The sequence below is a fragment of the Sapajus apella genome, unplaced genomic scaffold (assembly GCF_009761245.1).
Source record: "Sapajus apella isolate SASKATOON/1434 unplaced genomic scaffold, GSC_monkey_1.0 scaffold1, whole genome shotgun sequence".
Classification (NCBI taxonomy): domain Eukaryota; kingdom Metazoa; phylum Chordata; class Mammalia; order Primates; family Cebidae; genus Sapajus; species Sapajus apella.
This window is the reverse complement of record NW_022436941.1, coordinates 40,773,192-40,796,534: the sequence shown is the minus strand read 5'-3', so window position 1 is coordinate 40,796,534 and position 23,343 is coordinate 40,773,192. Positions and strand designations below refer to the sequence as shown.

At 34.1% G+C, this 23,343-nt stretch overlaps 1 long non-coding RNA gene across 1 annotated transcript; it reads left to right on the top strand.

Moving 5' to 3' along the window:
- The first annotated feature begins 7,291 nt into the window (after positions 1-7,291).
- On the top strand, positions 7,292-18,120 carry LOC116561077. Its single transcript, XR_004273283.1, has 3 exons — positions 7,292-7,399; positions 13,441-13,448; positions 18,109-18,120. It is a non-coding gene; the product is annotated as an uncharacterized LOC116561077 (long non-coding RNA).
- The last annotated feature ends 5,223 nt before the right edge of the window (positions 18,121-23,343 follow it).

Sequence of the window (23,343 nt, the reverse complement as noted above, 5' to 3'; positions counted from 1 at the left end):
TCCAAGACAGGTATGCAACCCCTGGGTACAAGACTTATGCCCACTGGTGTGGCTGGGAGCTGCTGCTCCAGTGGAACCACTGATGCTGCCTCCTTGCTTGTTCACACATATACTTCCCTTTCTAGACACTGGGAAGCTGGCTGCCTTGCACTACCATTGGGTAGGCTCAACTGGGATGCTCTGGCCAGGTGTACTGAAAGGGGGCCTTTGTGTTTCATTTCTTCTTCTGGTAGAGACTCTGGTTTTGGTTAAATGCAGAGGTCATGAAAACTGGAGAGGGCCTGGAAGGAGGAGTGAGTGTTCTTGGAAGGTAGGTGAAGTGAAGTGGGGTGTCTCTGGGACCAATACTGTGCTCTACAGTATGATCCAGGCCTGCTCTGGAATGGCTGAATCACACATGATGCTGGACTCTCTTTGTCATCACATCTTCCTTGTCACACAGGGGTAGGCAAATGAAGGATGGTAAAGCAGAAGTTCCACACATGTTCACACTGATGTGGTTGGGCTTGGATCATAATCTCTAAAGAAACAACCTTGAACACCATAATCCTGAGTGTTGACATAACAAAAGATCAAAATTCCTAAAGTTAATATCCCTAAAGTCTAAAATCCCTAATATCAAAAATCGCATTCACAGAATAGTATCACATTCACAGAATAGTGCATTATGTTAGGCCAGCTCTTATGTACTATCTCCATGCAATTGCTCCTAATCTCTAATATGAAAGTGTAACCTGTAATATACTTTTTCATATATAAAATTTTTAAAATTTAAAAAAATTTTTCCCCACTATTTTAATTTGACAGAATTATTTTTTACAATTCATAATGCTACGTATTTTATCTTCATGTTATTTCCAGTACAAGTTATTTCCAGTATAAATTGTGCAGAAATTTATAGAGAGTTGTAATTCTTTTTATTGAATTTTTTTTGCAAATTTGACTCCATGAAAGTGTATTGTCATAACACTGACTTTACGTATAAGCATTGTTTGTGTATGTAGAAATATTGAAACATCCTCAATAAAATGAAGAGATATATTTTTTGTACATCTGTATTTGTAAAAGATAAAATTTATTGACATCTCAGCTCTCTGGGTGATGGCATATGTGGTGGTGACACGTCTCAGTTTTTGATCCATCTCCTCAAAAGATTTTGATAGTTCATGATATTTGATAGTTCAGATGACCACAGTTATAAAGCTGGTGCACACAATGACCAACCATAATAATATATTTTTATACATTTCCCTTTTTGACTTGTTTGCTTATGACTATGGTTTACCTGTTTATTGCTATTTTACTCTTGCAACTGTCATGCTTACAAAAATATGCATGTTTTATTGTCTATGTTATTGTGTAAAGTGGCCTATGAAGTGTTATGTTGTTTTACGCTTCTCAAATAACCCCCCTTACAAAATGTAAGTAAATGTATTATAATTTTTGAAATTATTTTTTCCTGAAACATGGTTTTTGGATTTGATGTTTTGGGATTTCAACATTCAAGATTATAATGTCTGGGATTGTGTCTTTTGAAATTATGATCCACTCCCAGCCTGAGTTATGAGGCAAATCGTTTTTGTTATTTGTTTTTTCTTGTCCAAAGGCTTTTTTCCATTTTTGATAAGATGGCACAGAATATAAAATTTACCACTTTAAAATGTGTAGTTCAGGGCTATTAAATATATTTATGATGTTGAACAGCTATCACCAACATCCATCTTGATAATTCTTTGACCTTGTAAAACTGAAACTCTATACCCATTAAACAATAAACCTACATTTCCCCCGCCCCAGTCCCTAGCAACCAACCTTCTACTTTCTGATTCTACAATTTTGACTGCTCTAAGTACCTCCTGTAAGTAGAATCATGCGGTATTTGACTTTTTTGACTAACTTATTTCACTTTGCATAATGTCTTCATGCTTCATCCATGTTGTAGCATATGTCAGAATTTCTGTCCTCTTTAAGGCTGCAAAATATTTCATTATATAAATATAACATTTTATTTTTCTAAGAATCAATTAGTCAACATTTTGATTCAACCCACAGTTTGGCTATCATAAATAATGCTGTCACGAACATTTATACAAATGTTGGTGTGAACATAAGTTTTCATTTGTTTTCATACATACTTAAGATCACACAGTAGTATGTTTAACATTTACTGTAGCCTTGTAGTATAGTTTGAAGTCCAGCAGTGTGATGCCTCCTGCTTTGTTCTTTTTGCTTAGAATTGTCTTGGCTATGTGGGCTCTCTTTTGGTTCCATATGAAGTTTAAGGTGGTTTTTTCCAGTTCTGCGAAGAAGGTCATTGGTAGCTTGATGGGGATAGCATTGAATCTGTAAATTACTTTGGGCAGTATGGCCATTTTCACAATATTGATTCTTCCTAACCATGAACATGGAATGTTTCTCCATCTGTTTGTGTCCCCTCTTATTTTGTTGAGCAGTGGCTTGTAGTTCTCCTTGAAGAGGTCCTTTACGTTCCTTGTTAGTTGTATTCCTAGCTATTTTATTCTCTTTGTGGCAATTGTGAACGGAAGTTTGTTCTTGATTTGGCTCTCTTTAAGTCTGTTATTGGTGTATAGAAATGCTTGTGATTTTTTGCACATTGATTTTGTATCCTGAGACTTTGCTGAACTTGCTTATCAGTTTCAGGAGATTTGGGGCTGAGACGATGGGGTCTTCTAGATATACAATCATGTCGTCTGCAAATAGAGACAATTTGATTTCCTCCTTTCCTATTTGAATGCCCTTTATTTCTTTTTCTTGCCTGATTGCTCTGGCTAGAACTTCTAATACTATATTGAACAGCAGTGGTGAGAGAGGGCACCCTTGTCTGGTGCCACATTTCAAGGGGAATGCTTCCAATTTTTGCCCATTCAGTATGATATTGGCTGTTGGTTTGTCATAAATAGCTTTTATTATTTTGAGATACGTTCCATCAATACCTAGCTCATTGAGGGTTTTTATGGTACTGGTACCAAAACAGAGATATAGACCAATGGAACAGAACAGAGGTCTCGGAGGCAACACAACATATCTACAACCATCTGATCTTTGACAAACCAGACAAAAACAAGCAATGGGGAAAGGATTCCCTGTTCAATAAATGGTGTTGGGAAAGCTGGCTAGCCATGCGCAGAAAGCAAAAACTGGACCCCTTCCTGACACCTTACACTAAAATTAACTCCAGCTGGATTAAAGACTTAAACATAAGACCTAACATCATAAAAACCCTAGAAGAAAATCTAGGCAAAACCATTCAGGACATAGGTGTAGGCAAGGACTTCATGACCAAAACAGCAAAAGCATTGACAACAAAAGCCAAAATAGACAAATGTGGGACCTAATCAAACTCCACAGCTTCTGCACAGCAAAAGAAACAATCATTAGAGTGAATCGGCAACCAACAGAATGGGAAAAAATTTTTGCAGTTTACCCATCTGACAAAGGGCTGATATCCAGAATTTGCAAAGAACTAAAACAGGTTTACAAGAAAAAAACTAACAAACCCATTCAAAAGTGGGCAAAGGATATGAATAGACACTTTACAAAAGAAGACATACATGAGACCAACAAACATGAAAAAATGCTCATCATCACTGGTCATCAGAGAAGTGCAAATCAAAACAACATTGAGATACCATCTCACACCATTTAGAATGGAGATCATTAAAAAATGTGGAGACAACAGATGCTGGAGAGGATGTGGAGAAATAGGAACACTTTTGCACGGTTGGTGGGAGTGTAAATTAGTTCGAACATTGTGGAAGACAGTGTGGCAATTCCTCAAGGACCTAGAAATAGAAATTCCATTTGACCCAGCAATCCCATTACTGGAACACTTGCACACAATGTTCATTGCAGCACTGTTTACAATAGCAAAGACCTGGAACCAACCCAAATGCCCATTGATGATAGACTGGATAGGGAAAATGTGGCACATATACACCATGGAATATTATGCAGCCATCAAAAACGATGAGTTTGGGTCCTTTGTAGGGACATGGATGAACCTGGAAACCATCATTCTCAGCAAACTGACAGAAGAGCAGAAGATCAAACACCGCATGTTCTCGCTCATAGGCGGGTGTTGAACAATGAGAACACATGGACACAGGGAGGGGAGCACTACACACTGGGGTCAGTTGGGGGGAAATAGGGGAGGGGCAGTGGGGGGTGGGAAGCTGGGGAGAGATAGCAAGGGGAGAAATGCCAGATGTAGGTGATGGGGAGGAAGGCAGCAAATCACACTGCCACGTGTGTACCTATGCAACAATTTTGCATGTTCTTCACATGTACCCCAAAACCTAATATGCAATAAAATAAATAAATGGGGGGAAAAACATTTTGAGGAACTACCAAACTGTTTTCCAAAATAGGTGCACCATTTTATTTTATATTACTACCAGCAATGTATAAAAGTTGTAATTTCTTCTCAACCTTGCCAACATGCATTATCCTCCTATTATCCTGTTTTATTATAATCATTCTAGTGGGTGTGAAGTAGTATCTCACTGGAGGTTTGAATTGAACTGAATGAATGATTAATGATTTTGATCATCTTTTCATGTGCTTATTGGTCATTTTATATAGATCTTGATAAAGATGGCCTTTGCTCATTTTGAATTACATTCTTTTCCTTTTGTTCAGTTGCAAGAGTTCTTTATAAATTCTGCATACAAGTCCCTTATCAGACATAGGATTTGTGAATATTTCCTATATGTTTACTTTCTTGATGGTGCCCTTTGAATAAAAATGTTTTTAATATTAATGCAGTCTAATTTATCTATCTTTTCCTTTTGTTTCTTGTGCTTTTAAAAATTTTATTTATTTACTATTTATTATTTCAATAGTTTTTTGTGAACAGGTCATGTTTGGTTACATGGATAAGTTATTTAGGTGTGTGATTTCTGAGCTTTAGGTGTGTGCATCACCTGAGTGGTATATGCTGTTCCCAATATGTAGTCTTTGATCCCTCACCCTCCTCACACCCTATAATACCCAGAGTCCATTATATAATTTTTAATGCCTTTGCTTGCTCATATCTTAGCTCCCACTTCTAAGTGAGAACATATGATGTTTGGTTTTCCATTCCTGAATTGCTTCACTTACAATAATGGTCTCCACCTCCATCCAGGTTGCTGCAAATGGCATTATTTCATTCCTTTTAATTGCTAATATTCCAGCTGAATTCTATCAGACATTAAAAGACGCGTTGGCATCAAGCCTACGAAAACTATTCCAGAAGACAGAGAAAGGGAATCCTCCTTAAATCATTCTATGAACCCTAATACAAAAGCCAGGAAAGGGCATAACAACAAAGAAACTTCAGACCAATATCCCTGCATAGATGCAAAAATCCTCAACAAAACACTAGCTAACTGAATACAACAGCATATCAAAAAGATAATACAACACGATCAGGGGGGTTTTATACCAGAGATGCAGGGTTTGTTTAACATATGCAAGTAAACAAATGTGATACACCACATAAAAAGAAATAAAAAGAAGAGTCGTATGATCATCTCAATAGATGGAGAAAAAGTGTTTGACAAAATTCAGCATTCCCTTATGATTAAAACTCTCAGCAAAATTGGAATAGAAGGAACATACCTTAAGGTAATAAAAGTCCCCTATGACAAATGCACAGCTAACATTATACTGAATGGGGAAAAGTTGAAAGCATTCCTGAGAACTGGAACAAAACAAGAATGTCCACTTTCACCACTTTTATTCAACATAGCACTGAAAGTTCTAGCCAGACCAATCAGAGAAATAAATACACTGATCAAGAGAATGAAATAAAGGGCATCCAAATTGGCAAAGAGGAAGTGAAATTATCACTGTTCACTGATGACATGATTGTATACCTAGAAAACTCTAAAGACTTATCCGAAATCTACTAGATCTAATAAGTGAATTCAGTAAAGTTTCGGATACAAAATCAATGTACACATATAAATAGCACTGCTATACATCAACAGTGACCAAGGTGAAAATCACATCAAGAACTCAATCCCTTGTAACGTAGCTGCAAAAAATAAAATAAAAATACTCAGGATTAAACCTAACCAAGGATGTGAAAGAGCTGTCCCAAGGAAAACTGCAAGACACTGCTGAAAGAAATCATAGATGACACGAACAAATAGAAACATATCCCATGCTCATGGAAGGGTAGAATCAATATTGTGAAAACGTCAAAAGCTATCTACAAATTTAATGCAATTCCAATCAAAATATCACCATCATTCTTCACAGAACTTAAAACAATATCCTAAAATTCACATGAAACAATAAAAAGCCTGCATAGCCAAAGCAAGATGAGGCAAAAAGAAAAAATCTGGAGGCATCACATTACTCAACTTCAAACTATACTACAAGGCTAGAGTTAAAACAGCATGGTACTGGTATAAAAACAGGCATATAGACCAATATGAATGTAACAGAATAGACAGCCCGGAAATAAACTCAAATACTTACATCCAACTGTTCTTCAACAAAGCAAATGAAACTATGACGTGAGGAAAGGACATCCTGTTCAACAAATGGTGCTGGGATAATTGGCAAGCCACATGTAAAAGCATAAAATTGATCTTCTCTCACCTTATATAAAAATCAACTTAAGATGGAACAAAGACTTATAAATATAAGACCTGAAGGCATAAAAATTCTGGAAGATAACATCAGAACAACTCTTCTAAACGCTGGCTTCAACAAAGACTTCACAGTCAAGAGCCCAAAAGGAAATGCAACATAAACAATTATAAATAGATTGGACTTAATTAAACTAAAAAGCTACTGCACAGCAAAATAAATAATCAGCAGAGTTAACAGACAACCCAAAGAGTAGGATATAAATCTTTGCAAACTATGCATCTGACAAAGGAGTAGTATTCAGAATCTACGAAGATCTCAAACAAATCAGCAAGGAAGAAAATAATAATCCCTTTTAAAAAGTGGGCTAAGGAAACAAATAGACAATCCTTAAAAGAAGATATAAAAATGGCCAACAAACATGTGAACAAATGTTCAATATCAATAATTATCAGGGAAATTCAAATCAAAACCACAATGAGACACCATTTTACTCCTGCAAGAATGGCCATAATTTAAAAATTAAAAAAAATAGATATTGGCATGGATGTGGTAAAAATGAAACACTTTTTACACTGCTGGTGGGAAAGTAATCCAGTGCAACCACTCTGAAGAACAGTATGGAGATTCCTTGAAGTACTAAAAGTAGACCTACCATTTGACACACTCTCACTACTGGGTATCTATGCAAAGAAAAAAGAATCATTCTATGAAAAAGAACTTGCATATGCATATTTATAGCAGCACAATTTGCAATTCCAAAAATATGGAGCCAGCCTAAATTCCCATCAACTGAGTGCCTAAAAAAAATATTGCTTGTGCTTTTGATGTCATAGCTGAGAAACCACTGCCAAAACTAAGGTTGCAAAGGTTTACTTCTATGTTTTTTTCTAAGAGTTTTATAGGTTTAGCTTTTCCATTTTGTATTAAATTTTGTGCATAGTATGATATAGGAGTCTGAATTTATTATTTTTATATCCATATATAGTTGTTCCAGCTTCATTGTCTGTAAAGATTTTTCACCACTGAATTGTCTTGCCACCCACATCAAAAGCCATTTGACCATCAATGTATGACTATTTCTGAACTATTAATTCTATTCCATTAATCTATATACCCACCCTTCTTCCAGTATCATTCTGTCTTTATTATTCCTTTAGTAAATTTTTAATGAAAGAAAACTTAGTTATTTTCACTTTGTCCTTTCAAAATTTTATCTTTGTCTTTGGGTTTTAACATTATGATCATGATATATCTGTGTGTAGATTATTTGCCTTTATCCTACTTGAAGTTCATTAAATTTTAGGATGTACAGATTGTTTTCCATCAAATTTGGAAAGTTATCTGCCACTAATTTTTCGATTATGTTTTCTATTCCAATATGTCTTTTTCTCCTCTTCTGGTACTTCTAGAATGTTGTTGCAATAACTGATGCTCTTATTTCTCTGAGACTATCTTTACTTTACTTTATTTTTTTGTCCTGAGATTGCTATTCTCTATCAAAGTGTCTTCAAGCATGTTGATTTTCTTTTCTTCTACAGGGCTATATCTACTATGGATTCTCTTTAGTAAATTTTCCATATCGAGTATTTTAATTTTCAACTCCAGAGTTTCTCTTTGTTTTTTAAAAAAATGTTTTATCTCTTTACTGATATTTCTTATTTAAAGAGACTTTGCCATTATACTATCCTTTACTTAATCATAATTAAAAAGAATTTTAATATTAGCATTTATATTTGTAATAGATGCTTTGAAGTTTTGTCTTTATTTTAGTCTGTATCTCAGCCCTGTCAAAATCTGTTTCTATTGCCCAGTTTTCTTTTTAGGTTTCTGTGTATGAGACCTATTTTCCCATTTCTTTGCATGGTTTCTTAGCTTGCTCTACTATAACCGAATACCATGGATTGGGTGGCTTAAATCATAAATAATAATTTACCACAGTTCTGGAGGATGGAATGGCCAAAATCAAGGTCAGCGGATTCATTAGTTGGTGAGCACATTCTCTTCTTATCCTCACATGGCTGAGGGCAAATAGAAAAAGGGTGCACTCTTACAGTGTTCTGTTAAGAGGAAATGTATAAGCTTCATCTTCATAACCTAACTACCTCTCAAAGGTCCCACTCCCAGCACCAACATATTGGAAGGGCACAAACCTTCAGTCCATAAAACATATTTCATAATTGTGTGCCAGAAACTGGATACTTCAGATAATATATTGTATCAACTCTGGATACTTATCCCTTCTAAATCATCTTATTGTTTGGTTGTTTCCTTGTTTGTTTATTGATTTGAATGGAGCATTTTGGTAAAGTTTATTTACCCTGCAGTATTTAACTTCCGATGTCATGCCTTATATTGTGAAGCTTGGGTCTGTACACAGTCTCTGACTATCAGTGAGATGACTGGTGTTTTAGCCAGGATGTCTCTTTCACTTTTGCTTTCTCTGTTAATCATCTGGCTCATCTGACTCTTTTGATCTTATCTGATTTGGCTGTGTTCCTACCCAAATCTCATCTTGAATTTTAGCTCCCACAATTCCCACGTGTTGGGGAAGGGATGCAATTGGAAGTAATTGAAATATGGGGGCAGGTGTTTCCCTTGCTGTTCTCATGATAGTGAATAAGTCTCATGAGATCTGATGGTTGTATAAAAGGGATTTTTCCTGCACTAGTTCTATTCTTTTGTCTGCTGACATGTAAGATCTGCATTACGCCTTCAGCCAATATTGTGAGGCCTCCCCAGCCACATGGAACTGTGAGTTCATTAAACCTCTTTTTAATTATAAATTATGCAGTCTTGGGTATGTCTTTATCAGCAGCATGAAAACAGACTAATACATAATTGGATACTCAGCCTCCATTGTTGGCCTCCACCAATTTCTAGCTGATTGTTGTATTGTTTTTGCCCACAACCTGGGGCATGTATTACAAAACATTCTGATACAATTAATGTCAGGCCTCTTTGCAGGAGTAGATATTTTAGGCTTAGTCTGACTTTATACTTTATGAGGGCCCCTCTTAGCTGTTTCTTTCCCTGGTTCTCTCTTACAAAAATAGGAGGAAAGCTGTGTTTATATTGCTATTAATTTCTATGTTTATAACTGGTCTCCTACTTTTGTTCCCTTTTAGTTGTTCACAATCAAAATCTCCAGTGTTTTTGACAATACTCTTAGGCATAAACTTCTACACTGTCTTCCAAATGAAGTTGGTCTCCTTAGGAAAAGCTGAGTTGACTCTATTCTGGTAGCCTGCTTCTTACCCGGAAAGAACCTAAAAGCCCCTGACCCATAGCTGTGTGAAGGGACAGCAGCTCACATCTGGAGTAAAATCCCTGGTCTAGAAGCCAGGTGCTTGTGGAAAAGGAAGTCCTTGGTATTCTTGGCTTGTTCCTCTAGCGTGGAAACTTCAAAACATGAGAGAGCCGGAAAGGTGGGGATGTCCAGGGCCCAGCAACCATTGCCTGACATAACAAAGATAAAGATTTACTTTTTAACTTTTAAGTTCAGGGGTACAAGTGAGGTTGCACATTTTTTATAGGTAAAATGTGTGTCATGGGGGTTTGTTGCAAAGACTATTTCACTAACCAGTATTAAGCCTAGTACCCATTAGTTATTTTTCCTGATCTACTCCCTCCTCCCACCATCCACCCTCCAATAGGCCTCGGTGTGTGTTGTTTCTCTCTAGGTGTCCACATGTTCTCAGAGTAGAAAGATTTTAGTCTACCAGTGTGTGCATGGGATGAAAGACTCAATCCTCTTAAATATGCCTATCTGCAATAGAGCTTCTACAGCAAGGAAAGAGGAGGAAGAGTCGAGAAGAGAGATGCTGGCAGCCTTCTTCTCCAGGGGCAAATTGGTAGCCCTAATCCAGAATCTGGGAGGAGATAAAACCTGCCTTCTTGGCCACATTCACCTGGAGGAGAGCTTCTGTCGCACTAGAATGGGAGAGGGGGCTTGCAAGTGGACCACAGAGTCTCACTGTTTTCACTGAGATTTAGTAAATGCACTTAACTAATGTTTGCAATATGCTCTCAGGACAATATTCAGAGACTTAAAATTTTTTTTTAACTTTTCACCAGTTAAATAATTGTTTCACAGGGAGGGGTTCTCATACTGCTATTCCCAATTCCCATATCTCTCAAATGTCTTTTAAATAAATTTATATTAATCATGAAAGTTCCCTAAAATGACCATTTTATTATAGCTTATACTTTGTTATATTTTGCTGTTTAGACATACAAGTGCAAAAAAAAAATGGAATTATAATGAGTCATATGGGAGTAAACTCTGGCCCAGAGGAAGGGTGTACATAGATTTATACAAACTTACTAAGGTTTAGTAATGGTTGACTAAATATTCTGCTTGAGTTCCACATATCTCAGGACCTTAACCTAATGGTTGGTGTTTTTCAACTTGAGAACTGATGAATATGCAACTTTGGTAATAGAAGTTGTGTTGAGTAGATCTCTGTTAGACCTTGGCTCTCAGGGAAAACACAGGGTGATACTCAAGAAAGCATTTTGTCTGATACTACTCAAAAGAAAGTTTAATCTATAAGGACATCAGACTATTGTAACATGTCATTTATTAATCCTTGTTGCTGGCTTGAAGGACAAACTTAACAGACTTACATACATCCTCTGCCCTGTGAACTTCCACCTAGAGTCCAACAAGAAAAAGAATGAAGGCAACTAGAGACATAGAGTGTAATTAATAATAAGACAGTTTTTACCAAGAATAATAGTTTTCAAAACTTATCAATTTATCAAAAGATTCTTAAAACATGGATAAACATTTCTAGGACACAGAATAAACTCAGTGTCTGGGAGTTTAATTAATAGAAATTGTAGTTTGTACTCAACATGGAAGCTGGTTCAGTATGATAAAGGAGGGCACAGGAGACCCACTAAGGACTCTGATTCAGAGGTGATGATCTTGAGCCCTGTTGGCAAGGTGGTTTCTGCTGGATCTTGGTTGAGTCTCCAGAATTTTCAAAGATCCCCATTCCACACCAAGATCACTGGGAAAATCTGTTAATCAACAAAAATTAAGCTTGTTTAACTTACTGCAGCAAGGAAGAACATGAACTTAGCAGAGCTCTATTTGTGTTTCAAATGGTTGAAAGGAGAAAAGGATATTTAAACAGATTAGATTTTTATTTTGGTATATTCAGGTGAATTTTGCAAGATAATGAACTTGAAACTAAACAGAGTTTGTGATATGACAGTTTTGGATTGGCGGTATCCCAAATCAATGGTCTGAAAATGAGTCTTGATTGCATTCTTAGTTTTGACATGTAGAATCATTTGTTTGGGTTACAGACTCACTTTCTGGGAGGAAATATTTCCTAAGGCCAACTGCTAGGATGTTTTTTGTTTGGTGTCAGAATTGTTTAACTAGGAATAGAAAAATGTGCATGGTTTCATTTTTTATATAGGGACAGCTAATTATATTGTCTTCATTTCTCACTATCTATATACATCCTATTTTTGAGAAGAAATATAGGGAAAATACAATTATGGAAAAAAACCAGGACAAATATGCTACATATTGAACATTTAGAACTCAATTACATTTGGTGTTTGAACTTTCTGTGCATAATAAATATATTTTAATTAACATTGCTAAAACAAGGCTAAACTTTTCACCTTTTTTGCTGAAGTTACTCAGATAAAAATTTAAGGTCAAAACATTTTAAAGTTGTATCTATTCTCAGATTTCTTTTAAATGTGGTTCTTTATTTAAAATTCTTCCATATATTTGTCTAAGTTTATTCTTTGGTCCTAATACTTGGTTTAATTGTGATATTTTTATCTTTGTCTACATTTTCCCCTTACTATTCTTGTTAATGTTTTGCAAAGAGAATGTACATAGAGCCAATTTAGGTCAGATACATTTAAAGATATATTAATAAGACTTGTATTATAATGACAAAATAAATATTGTTCTCTTCAGAACCAAAGGATGTGTTAATATATATATGCACATATATATATTCATATATATAGACAGATAGATATAGATGTATTTTGTCACAATTGCCATCATCCCATCACCATGAGGTACTTATTGCCTATATTTTTCTTTTCTGTTCTTTAATCACATGCCAAAAAAGTGTCGGTGTCTCAAGCTTATGTATTGATCTACTGAATCCAAGTCTATAAGAAATGCAGAAGCATTTATGTCCACCTTCCCCTCTTACCCTCTTCATCTATTCGAACCATTGAGTCCAATGATTTTTTAGATCTTCTGCGTAGGTGTTATTCTCTAATTTTACTTTATGTACTTTTCTGAGTCCAAACTTTGTGTGTTTAAATCTTCTTGGAATAATCTCATATTTTGCAAAGCAATCCATAGGTTACTTTCTAGCATATGAGATGCAAGAGGTAAAATTTCTAGATGATTTTATATCTAAAGTTGCCTTTATTCTGCACTTCACTTGACAATTTTGTTGGGCAAAATTTGTAGTTGAAGTCTTTTCCCTCAGCATATTTTCTTCTAGCAATCAGTTTGATGTTAACCTGATTTTCATTACTTTGTATTTTTTACAGAAATTTCAGAATCCTTGCCTTTATCCAGAGTGTTCTGAAATTTCATGACAAGTGTGTTTGCATATATTAACATCTTTAGCACGAAGGGCAGTTTAAAGAAGCTTGTCACTCTGCAAATCTAGCATATTGGTGTAAATGATTTTATATTCAATCTTTCTGCTTTTGAAACTGTTGAACATTTGGAATCACTTTTCTAGGTACATTGTATTTTCTACTTTTTATTCTACATTTTTGGGTATTTTCTTCATTTTGGTTTCTAATCTCTCTGTTGCAATTTAATTTTTTCAGTTATATTTGTAATTTCCAAGAGATCTTTCTCCCTCTTTGAAAAATGTTATTTCATGTTATCTCTTATTCTTATATTGTCATTTATCTGAGGCTACTAAATTTAGTTCTAAATATTTGGATTACCTCTACCCTAACATCAAATTGTATATTTTATTATCTAGAATTTTTCTCTTTACTCCTGCAATTTCTGTCACAATTTGGATGACCCTTGGTTTCCCTCTCATCTTTAAGAATAAAACAAAATAATTTCTTAGGAGCTCTGAGTGTATGGGTTAAGCAAATCTAGTTTTAAGTTTTACTTTAACAAATAGTCAAGGATCTGTTAGAATTATTGTCTCCAATCTTTAATTTAAAACACTGGACCTCTTCTTAGATTGGACCAAAGATTTCTTCTCTTCACACTTTGAACCACAGCAGGTAAATTGAACCTGATTTTTTTAAATTGTATTTAGTTATGATTATCTAATTTCTGTGTGGTGATCATTTTGTAGAAAGAGCAGGGAAAATATGTAGAGAAGTTCAACTTTTTCAATGTAACCTTTTAATTAATACCTGCCCTTCTCATTCCTGCCCTCCATTGAATGTACATTTATTGTATTCGTATATTTTCAGGTATAAGCTAAGCTAAATAACTGAACCCATTGTTTTAACTCCTTTTTGTAGGCATAACACTATTTTGTAGGCAAAATTAACACTATTTCCTTAGTTTTTCATCTTTGAGAAATTTGTTGGCTCTCTTGCCTGCTAATAGCATGGTAGGAATTTTCTTCCCATTTTCCTTGTGCTTTTGGCATATCCTTTTTTTCCCCAAATTTCTTTAATATTGTTCTATTGGGTTTTTATTAGAACAGGAAATAAACTCAGAAGTTCAGCTTGACATTCTAATCTTTAACAATAGTGTAAGCATCCCACTATTTAATCACATTCAAAAACTCTTTTCACCTATTATGTAAGCAATGTTGAGAGAGATTAGATGGATGACTATATACTGGTTGGGGAAGTGTACATTGGTATTATTACTATGAAAACAAATCTGGGTATGTGGATCAAGACATTAAAGATTTAATGTCTGGTAATTGTAACTATCTGCCCTAAGCAACTATCTAGAGACTTCTATGAAGATCTGAACAGAGCTGTTCATACCAGTTTAAAACAATAAGAAGTTTTAAATTAACCAAACTGTTAAAAAGTTAAGAAGTCATTATATAAAGTATGATAAAAACTACAGAAAGAAATTTTAGGCAACGAACAAAAATCAAGACATGTTTAAATGATGGCAATATAATATTAGAGGAGAAAGCAGGATAAGACTGTGTATTCAGTATAATTGAATTGTGAGTCATAATCATTTTTTCAGTCAAAACAACTGTTGTCATTTTAAATAAAAAAATATGTATTTTAAATAATTATGCCTTTAAAGTTTTGTAAGTCAAAATGGATTACATAAAGTTTAAATTAAATTGGATAGGACGATTACAGGGAGAAAATACGAATAGGAGTTATCTTGAGGTGATAGAATTTCAGTTGATTTTTATTTTTCAAATTATCTATAGAGAATGCATTGTATTTGTAATCAGAGTAAAAACAACTGGTTTCTATCCATGTTTTGGAGTTCACACTGAACAAATTGTAAACTTAAAAATATCTTAGCTATTAAATACTTACCCAGAATGAGTGACACAGATGTAGAAAAAACATATTCTAGGTTTATTCATTGCAGTGTTTCCTTCATATGCATGAACAGTATCATTCTACTCTCAGGGTATGTACACTGTTAGAACAGTGCATATAGTACAAGTACACTGCTTTAAGACAGGATTTAATATTATGAATTCACAAAGAGCTGTGTCCCTGCTCTACCCTGTCCCATTGGAGCTCTTTGTTGGCTTCACATCTATTTGGCTTACTTTTTGCTGCTGTAGGCATTTTTCATCTTCTGCATAGAAAGCATCTTTTCTCTGTTAAAGTTCAGTGCTATTCAGAAAGATATTGCCTTAGAAGGGAGGTTGCAAAAGCAAGATAAGAGCTTTTTAAATTAATACATTAACAGACGAGTCTGAACTGAGTCATCTTCTGATATGCTTGCTGAGGAAAAAAGTTCAATTGATGGAATTTTAAAAATTCATTCATTGCTCAAGAAGCTGATCTCATCAGTTTCAGCTGAAACTGACCTAAATGTTTATGGTTCTGTTTTTTGTTTAGTTGGGAGATGCATATAAGCCCATTATATTTTCTTTATTGATGTGTATTTTTAAACATGGTTAAGACACTTAGCACTCTGAAAAAACTTATTTTGCAATAAATTCCTATTAAAATTTCAGGCCTTCTTGACTATTACAGTGTTATGACACTGCACTTATTGTAGATTGTATAGCACGCATCTCTTCCATCAGTTGTAAAAAAAATTTTATGCAGTAATATGATAGATTATGTAATTTTAACATAAAATTTATAATTGCTTAATGACTGCACCATTTTTTCTGGCCTTTAACTTTTACTTTGTACAACTGAATACATTTGTGTATATTTATATATCTGTTAACTTTAAACTTAAATTATGTCAAGTTTTCCATATATAGCCTGAACACTTTGGTATATCTTTCAAGTTAGCATAAAGTTTTTCGAAAAGCTCTTTAAAAAATGCCTTACAATGTCATACTTTGGAATTCAGGATGATAAGATTCAAATCAATACAAAGAATGGCACCCCTGTTTGGGTATAAAATAATTACCTAATGTGAAATATACATGATTCGAACCAAAAAAGGCTGAAGGCAAGACTTTTAAAAAGTAGCTTATTTTGCTTTGAAAAATCTCTATTTCTAATCATATAGGTTTAGAATTCTCAAACAATAATTTTAAATCTAGTATGAAAAGAGAAAATACATGCAGAGGGTTTCATATGTTATGGGCAACTCACCACCCTCCTTAACTAGCCACTGCAAGTATTACCACTAAGATATGTTGGTTAAGATATCATTATTTGTCAAGTGTGTCTCCAGGAACTGCTTCTCCAGATAATATGTTTTATTTACAGTATTAAATCTTTGTCTTTCATAATTATTTCTTATATCTATATAATATTAAAGTAGATTATATGTCAAATAGTATGTATGAAAAGGAGAATAAAAGTTAACTTGTTAGATTAAGGTAGCATAATTATGGATATCTTTAAATTTAAATATTATATATTTTAAGATATTATAAAAGCAAATAGTCTAGCTGATTATATTATTAAACACAACTTGATAAAGGAGTTGTTTAAAATGACTAATCATGGCAATTTCTATCGTGGAAAAGAAGTTGACTAATCATGGCAATTCCTATTCTGGAAAAGAAATTATAGTAACCAGGTACATGAATCATGTGCATACCTAGATTCAAGTTAAAAACACCTTTCTCATAGGAGAAGAAATGGAATGTCTATGTAATATCACTAAATAAAGCATCCTTTCTTTGCCAGCTGTGGGAAGTGTTACTTTTTACTCCTTTTTGCACCACTATAAGTAGTCTGCACAAGGGTGTGTCCCATAGAGGAAAAACTTTTCTTTTTCCTCAATAAACTAGACATTTTCTGCAGAACTTACTAATGCTTATTGTTTTCACTTTTTAATATCAGAGTTATTTATAGCTATATTTTTCTGGTAATACATTGATGGTCTAAATAACTGTGCTAACTACAATCATATTTGAGATGATTATAAATATCATTTCTTATTTTTTACTTTATGGCCCAATTGGTAATACTATAAAACTGAAAGATACTTGAGAAATTTTAAATTCAATTATTGTATCCTATAAGTAGAGAAATTTTCTATTCAGAAATGTATAAATAGTGTCAAGTTATCAGGCAAAATAGCATCAGAATGGAGTGATATCACAGATTATGAGTTATTATTTGATTTTTTTCATTGCGCTCTGACATCATTTTTCTTTGAATTGTAGTATGAACACAGTAATTTTTTCAAATCCTTTGGTTTAGCTGTCAAGAAAGTTAAACTAGATTTTTATTTTATTTTTTTATTATTTTTTTGGTGACAGGGGTCTTGCTCTGCCACCCAGGCAGAATTCCAGTAGTATAATCAGATTTCACGACAGCCTTATCTCCTGGACCCAAGGGAACATCCTGTCTCAGCCTCCAGAGGAGCTGAGACTAGAGGTACATGCAATCATGCATGTCTAGTTTTTATATATTTTTTAGTAGAGACAGAGTCTCACTGTGTTGCCCAGGCCGGTCTCAAACTCCTGGGCTCAAGTCATACGCCCGCCTCAGCCTCCCAAAGTGCTAGGATTATAGCGAGCGTCAATATGCCAGCTAACATACAGTTTGCAACTTTGTAATGATACAGAGCTGTAGAATCTGTGCATTTGCATTTGAACCTTCTTTTTTTATTTATTCCAAGTCTACCTATATTTACATTTGAAGTGGTGTAGTATTTATTTATTATGTATCTGAACTACCTTATTTTAAATTCTTGGGATCAGACGAGCTTCAGAATTTAAATTACTTTTATGTTTATTTTAGGAAGGAATTTGGAACATATTTTAAATATTCACAACAACTCATAGTCAACTACATTCATGTTTGTGCTGCAAAATGTATAAATAAGTGGAGTAAATAAAGACCAACATTCAATTTACATGAGTTCTAGACAGGTTTTGTGGTCAGATCAATGATAGACTGTTGATCTTCAGAAATTTTTTATTTTAAGATTTTTTATAAGGATTGTGTATATGTGGGTTTTTCTGAACAGTTTATATTTAAAATGAGTAACTTTTTTTTAAAAAAGAAGTAAATGTGCTAGATGATTAGAATTTTCAAAGCAATATAGTGGCCAATCCTTGTGTAAAAAAAATTGCCAGGGCAAAGCAAATATTTCTTGTTTAATTTCCCTTTCTAGTAGAGTATTGTTAGTCCCAAGTAGGTAGGAAAAAATCTTCAAATTCAAATACTTGCTTTCTGGGGTAAGTCAGGTAACAAAGATGTGAAGTGGTCAGATGATTTGATGAATTAGAGAGTGGCAGACAATTGGAGCTGAAAAGAGGATGCCTTTTCTAAAGACATCCAGTCTCTCCCTCTCTTTTCTCTCTTCCTTCTCTGTCTCTCACAGCGCACACACACACACACACACACACACACACACACACACACACACACACACACACACAGAGCCAGATATGATGTCTAAGTCAGAAATACACCTACATTATAAGGAAAGGTGGAGTAGAACTTTTTATGAAAAGCTTTATGTCACCTTAAGTAATCTTTCACATTTAGTTTGTTTGTTGTTGTCGTTTATTTTACTTCCCTAAAAAATTTACCTAACCCATCACTGAATTATTCATTCACTTAATCAGTCAAACTGTCTTTCAACAAATACTATTACATCTCCACTCTATTAAAAATAAGTAAAACTCTGGAAAAATGGAAACAAATGAGGCAGTCATTTCTTAAAGATGAGCTAGCATTACTAAGCAGAGGTGAGAGCAAGCTGCTGCCGAAATGCAAAACATGTGTACCCAACTTAGTCTAAGGATGTCCGAGAAGCACTTGCAGAAGTGATGAAACTATGGCTGGAAGGAAGAATAAAAGTTAATTAAGCAATGTAATAGAGTGAGGGCTTTTCAAGTAGAGAGAACACAATGAAAAAAATGCACTGAGTGCGAGGAAAGAGGTGTATTTGAGTATCTGAGAATTCCTTATAATAAGAGCCTGATGATTAAAAAAAATAATCTCTAGTTTCAAACAATCAGGGCAAAATACAGCTACCTCAATTGTTCAGAATGTTTGAATCTTTGTCAATTCCACATTGTATCCTTCCTCCTATCAATGGCAAAATTCAACAGAATTTGAATGTAAATGATTCTATTTATGTGTCTGCTCTAGTTATTTTCATTTGTTAAAAAACTCTTCTCTGAACTCCCTACACTTTGAGACCACAAACAAACAAACAAGCAAAACTGCCTCTGATTATATTTGATAAATGCATGCCAAGAAGAAAGAAAATAAATATGATAATATACAGAAAAAGAAAACTACAGCAAGAAAGAAAGTGGCTAATTCTTTCTTAAACATAATTTCATAGAGTAATTCTTCATATTTCAAAGAAAAAATGCAATTTGTATTATAATTGGGATTCAGTGTTATTTTATCATATCAATATGTTTTAATTTTAATATAAACCTCATTATTCTTTAAAACACAAAAATAAAAGTCTAAGATATGCTTTAAAATGTAGCATTTTATTGCTATTTTCAGCTGCTGTACAATAGCAAAATGAAAGAAATTGAATTAAACAAAATTACATATTGCCCTCTTTTATTAAAATATCCCTACAAATGGGGCAAAAGTATCTGTTTTGATTGTATATAAAGTTAAGATATGAAAACTATAACAGAACAACAATAGCTTGCAAAATTAATCAGGAGAAACTTCACACTGACCCAGGTAAAACTACTAATTTAATTTTATCATTTCGAGTGAAAATGACTCGAAACCAAGGGAGACTAATTTGGACAGTAAGCTTAATAGCAAATGCCTCAATACCTTATGCAGATTATAACGGCTCCCATGTGGATAACAGGAGTTAGCATGAGTATTGAAAATTACACTTTTTCCTTGTCATAGTGAAAATGAACTGATATTGCATCTTATCTCCTCATCCACGTACTAAAATAGAAATTGCTTTCCAGGTTTTACTAATTTTACTGACAGAATATTATGTGAAGGAATTTTTTTCTCTTATGCATTTATTTTGATTTAATTTAAAAGTACACTCAGAAGCAATGTTTGAAAGTTATAAAAATCAGAAGAGAAAAATTCTAGTCATGTACACATCTATGATTTCATATGGCTTTATCAGCAGCATTCATTATGATATCCAAAAATAAAATGAGAAGATTTCTATTCCAAATGAGTCCATATTAAGCAGAAGCTATTCTGCTGCCTCTTTGAGAAACCGGATATATCTTAAATGAATGTGAACGTCTAAACCACACACACAAACCTTACACTATCAAATACCATAAATGCCAATATGAATAAGTTTGAGAAGTTTAATATTTGCATATAAATTTAAATTAATTTGGTAAATTATACTTCAAATAAAAGTAAGGCTTTCATCTCTCTAATATAGAGATAAACAAAAAATCAAGCACGGGAGAGATTATGTAACTACACATTGTGGGAGCCCGAAAGACCATTCTATAGCACAGACCTGCTAAGGGCACTTCAGTAAAGTGGTCACTAGACTCCGAGTCAGAGACTTGAGTTCCTGTCCTGACTACAGGCTAAGACCACTTGTGAGTAATAAGGGCAGTATTAAACAATTGCTCTGCTACTTTTGCCTTTGTTGATGTGTTCAATGCACTCAGTGATATACTGTGTTCATTGGTACACATATGCACGTAGGGGTGCAGATGTTTAAGAAAATATCCTCTTAAGAAACAGCAAATTACTTCCAAATTTCAGTTAAAATTCAAGTCACGTTGACTGTGCTTAAGCATTTTGTTCTACAGAATAATAATACTTTTTTTTGTTGACTCCACCAAGTTTTTTAAAGCTTGTTTAATTCAAACAAGTTGATGTAGCATAAAATATTTTAGCTTAGCTAATAAAGTGAAATACTCTAGTCTGTTTGAAAATTCAGCTCCTCCCCAAAATGGCTTACTAAAGTAATCTCATAAATCCTTGGCAGTTTCAAAGGATGCACACTAAATTGGTCTATACGATTCCATTCTGGGAATCCATTCTCTCTTTCACATCTAACAGTAGGCACCAAGGATCCAAAAGGTACTTAAACTAGAAATGTAACAAAGGGCTTAGCAGTGCCTTGAGGGTAAAAATTTCCTCACCCAACATACTTGGGCTTTATTCAAGGGATCCACTAAATTAATTTATGATATTTCACATTTATCTTAAGGATGGCATGATAATCTCAGAGTAAGTTACATTAATACATTTACATGAATCTAGATAGAGTATTTGGTTCATTTTCCAAAAGTCATCTTAAGGCAACAAAATGTTGGAAGCATTGTTACACTTTAAAGATCATCTAGTCTAGTTATTAAAAATATTTCTAAGAAAGAGTCTTTCAGCTGCTATGAAGATCGGAGTATGTGAAAGATTGAGTTTAGCCCCTCTACTGCTATTCATTACTATTAGTCCCATTATGTTATATGAATAAATGATGTGGGATGCTTTGCCGTAATTATGTTATAACATTACACAGTGAGAAAAATATCTTTGACTAAAGCACACTTAAGCCAAATATCCATTCCAATTAAAATGTCTTAATGTATTAATACTTTCATATCTGATACGAGAAAGCTATTGTATCAAGTATTGGGAATGGAGTGGAAAACAGATACTGTCTCCAACCCAGTCTAGCATACTGTCTGGTACTGAAGAAAAATAATTAAACAATTTTGCAAATAAATGTAAATGTACAGCTTGCTAATTACCGTGAGAGTGACTTGATGCTACAAAACCATATTGTACAGGATTTGACATAGACTGGGAGATGAGAGATGATGTCTCAGATGAACGGTTGGTGAAGTGTGATTTATAAAAATGTTTAGAAAAATTTATATCTAATTGTAGACTTATGTACAATTGTAATGGGAGAGCCACTCTTTCTGTAACTATAACTTTCAATTCATATACAAGTATGACCATTCTTCACAACAGTGTGATCAGAAAAGGTCTCAACTTGTAGGCACTTTTCTCATCATCACTGTTTCCTGACATGAACAAATTATTAATAAAACATTACAAACATAATGAAAATTGATCTTAAACTGTGAATGTATGAATGTACACTCAGTGTAAGATTCCAATCTTCTTTTTTTTTTTTTTCTTTTATTTTTTTGAGACAGAGTCTCCCTTTGTCGCCCAGGCTGGAGTGCAGTGGCACTATCTCAGCTCACTGCAACCTCTGCTCCAGGGTTCAAGTGATTATTATGCCTCAGCCTCCTGAGTAGCTGTGACTACAGGAGAGTGTCATCACGCCCAGATAATTTTTGTACTTTTGGTAGAGATGGGGTTTCAACATATTGGCCAGGCTGGTCTTGAACTCCTGACCTCGTGATCCACTCTCCTTGGCCTACCAAAGTGCTGGGATTACAGGCATGAGCCACTGTGCCCCACCCCAAATTCCACCTTTCTATAAGCTTTCGTACATTCTTCCTTTGTTGTTGAGCATATTCAACAAGTTTCTTCAATATAATTATTCAGATTAGATGTTAGAAAATCTTAAGATGATATTTAGATGTAAAACTTTTTTCTTGTTTACTGAATAAATATTTGCATAAGTTCTACTATCACTTAGAAAAATATATTCTGAAAAAAAGCATACTTTGGAAAAGCTCTTTGGGATGCAAAAAGCAACTTTATAGTAGAAAAGTAGACATTCAAACCACACCTCCCATTTTCACCAGAACTGACTTTTGGTATGACTATGAATTCATCTCAGTGTTTTGATTTCTCCAACTATAAAGGAGAAATTTATTACTTAGCTAGAGGAGTCTCGTAAGGTTTAGAGAATTAATGTATTTAAAGTTTTTTAGAATCTAAGATAAAAGGTTCTAGATGAGGGCAAAATATTACTCAAGATGAATATTGTAGTTTATCTCGCATTCGGGTTAATAAATGTCACTTCAGATCAAAGGTTTATTTTGTGCATTTCTGCAGAAATATAAAGGAAATTATTTATCTTCAATATTCTGCTGACAGTAATTTTTTTAAGTGTCATGAATTGTTACCAAGGACTGAAGGAAATAGTCCTTGACACTTTCCAATTCTGTATTTTGCAGCACTACCTGCAGTAGCTATATTGTGCAAGTAACCTTCAAAATTAAAAGTAGCACTTCTGGGCTGGGCGCGGTGGCTCACGCCTGTAATCCC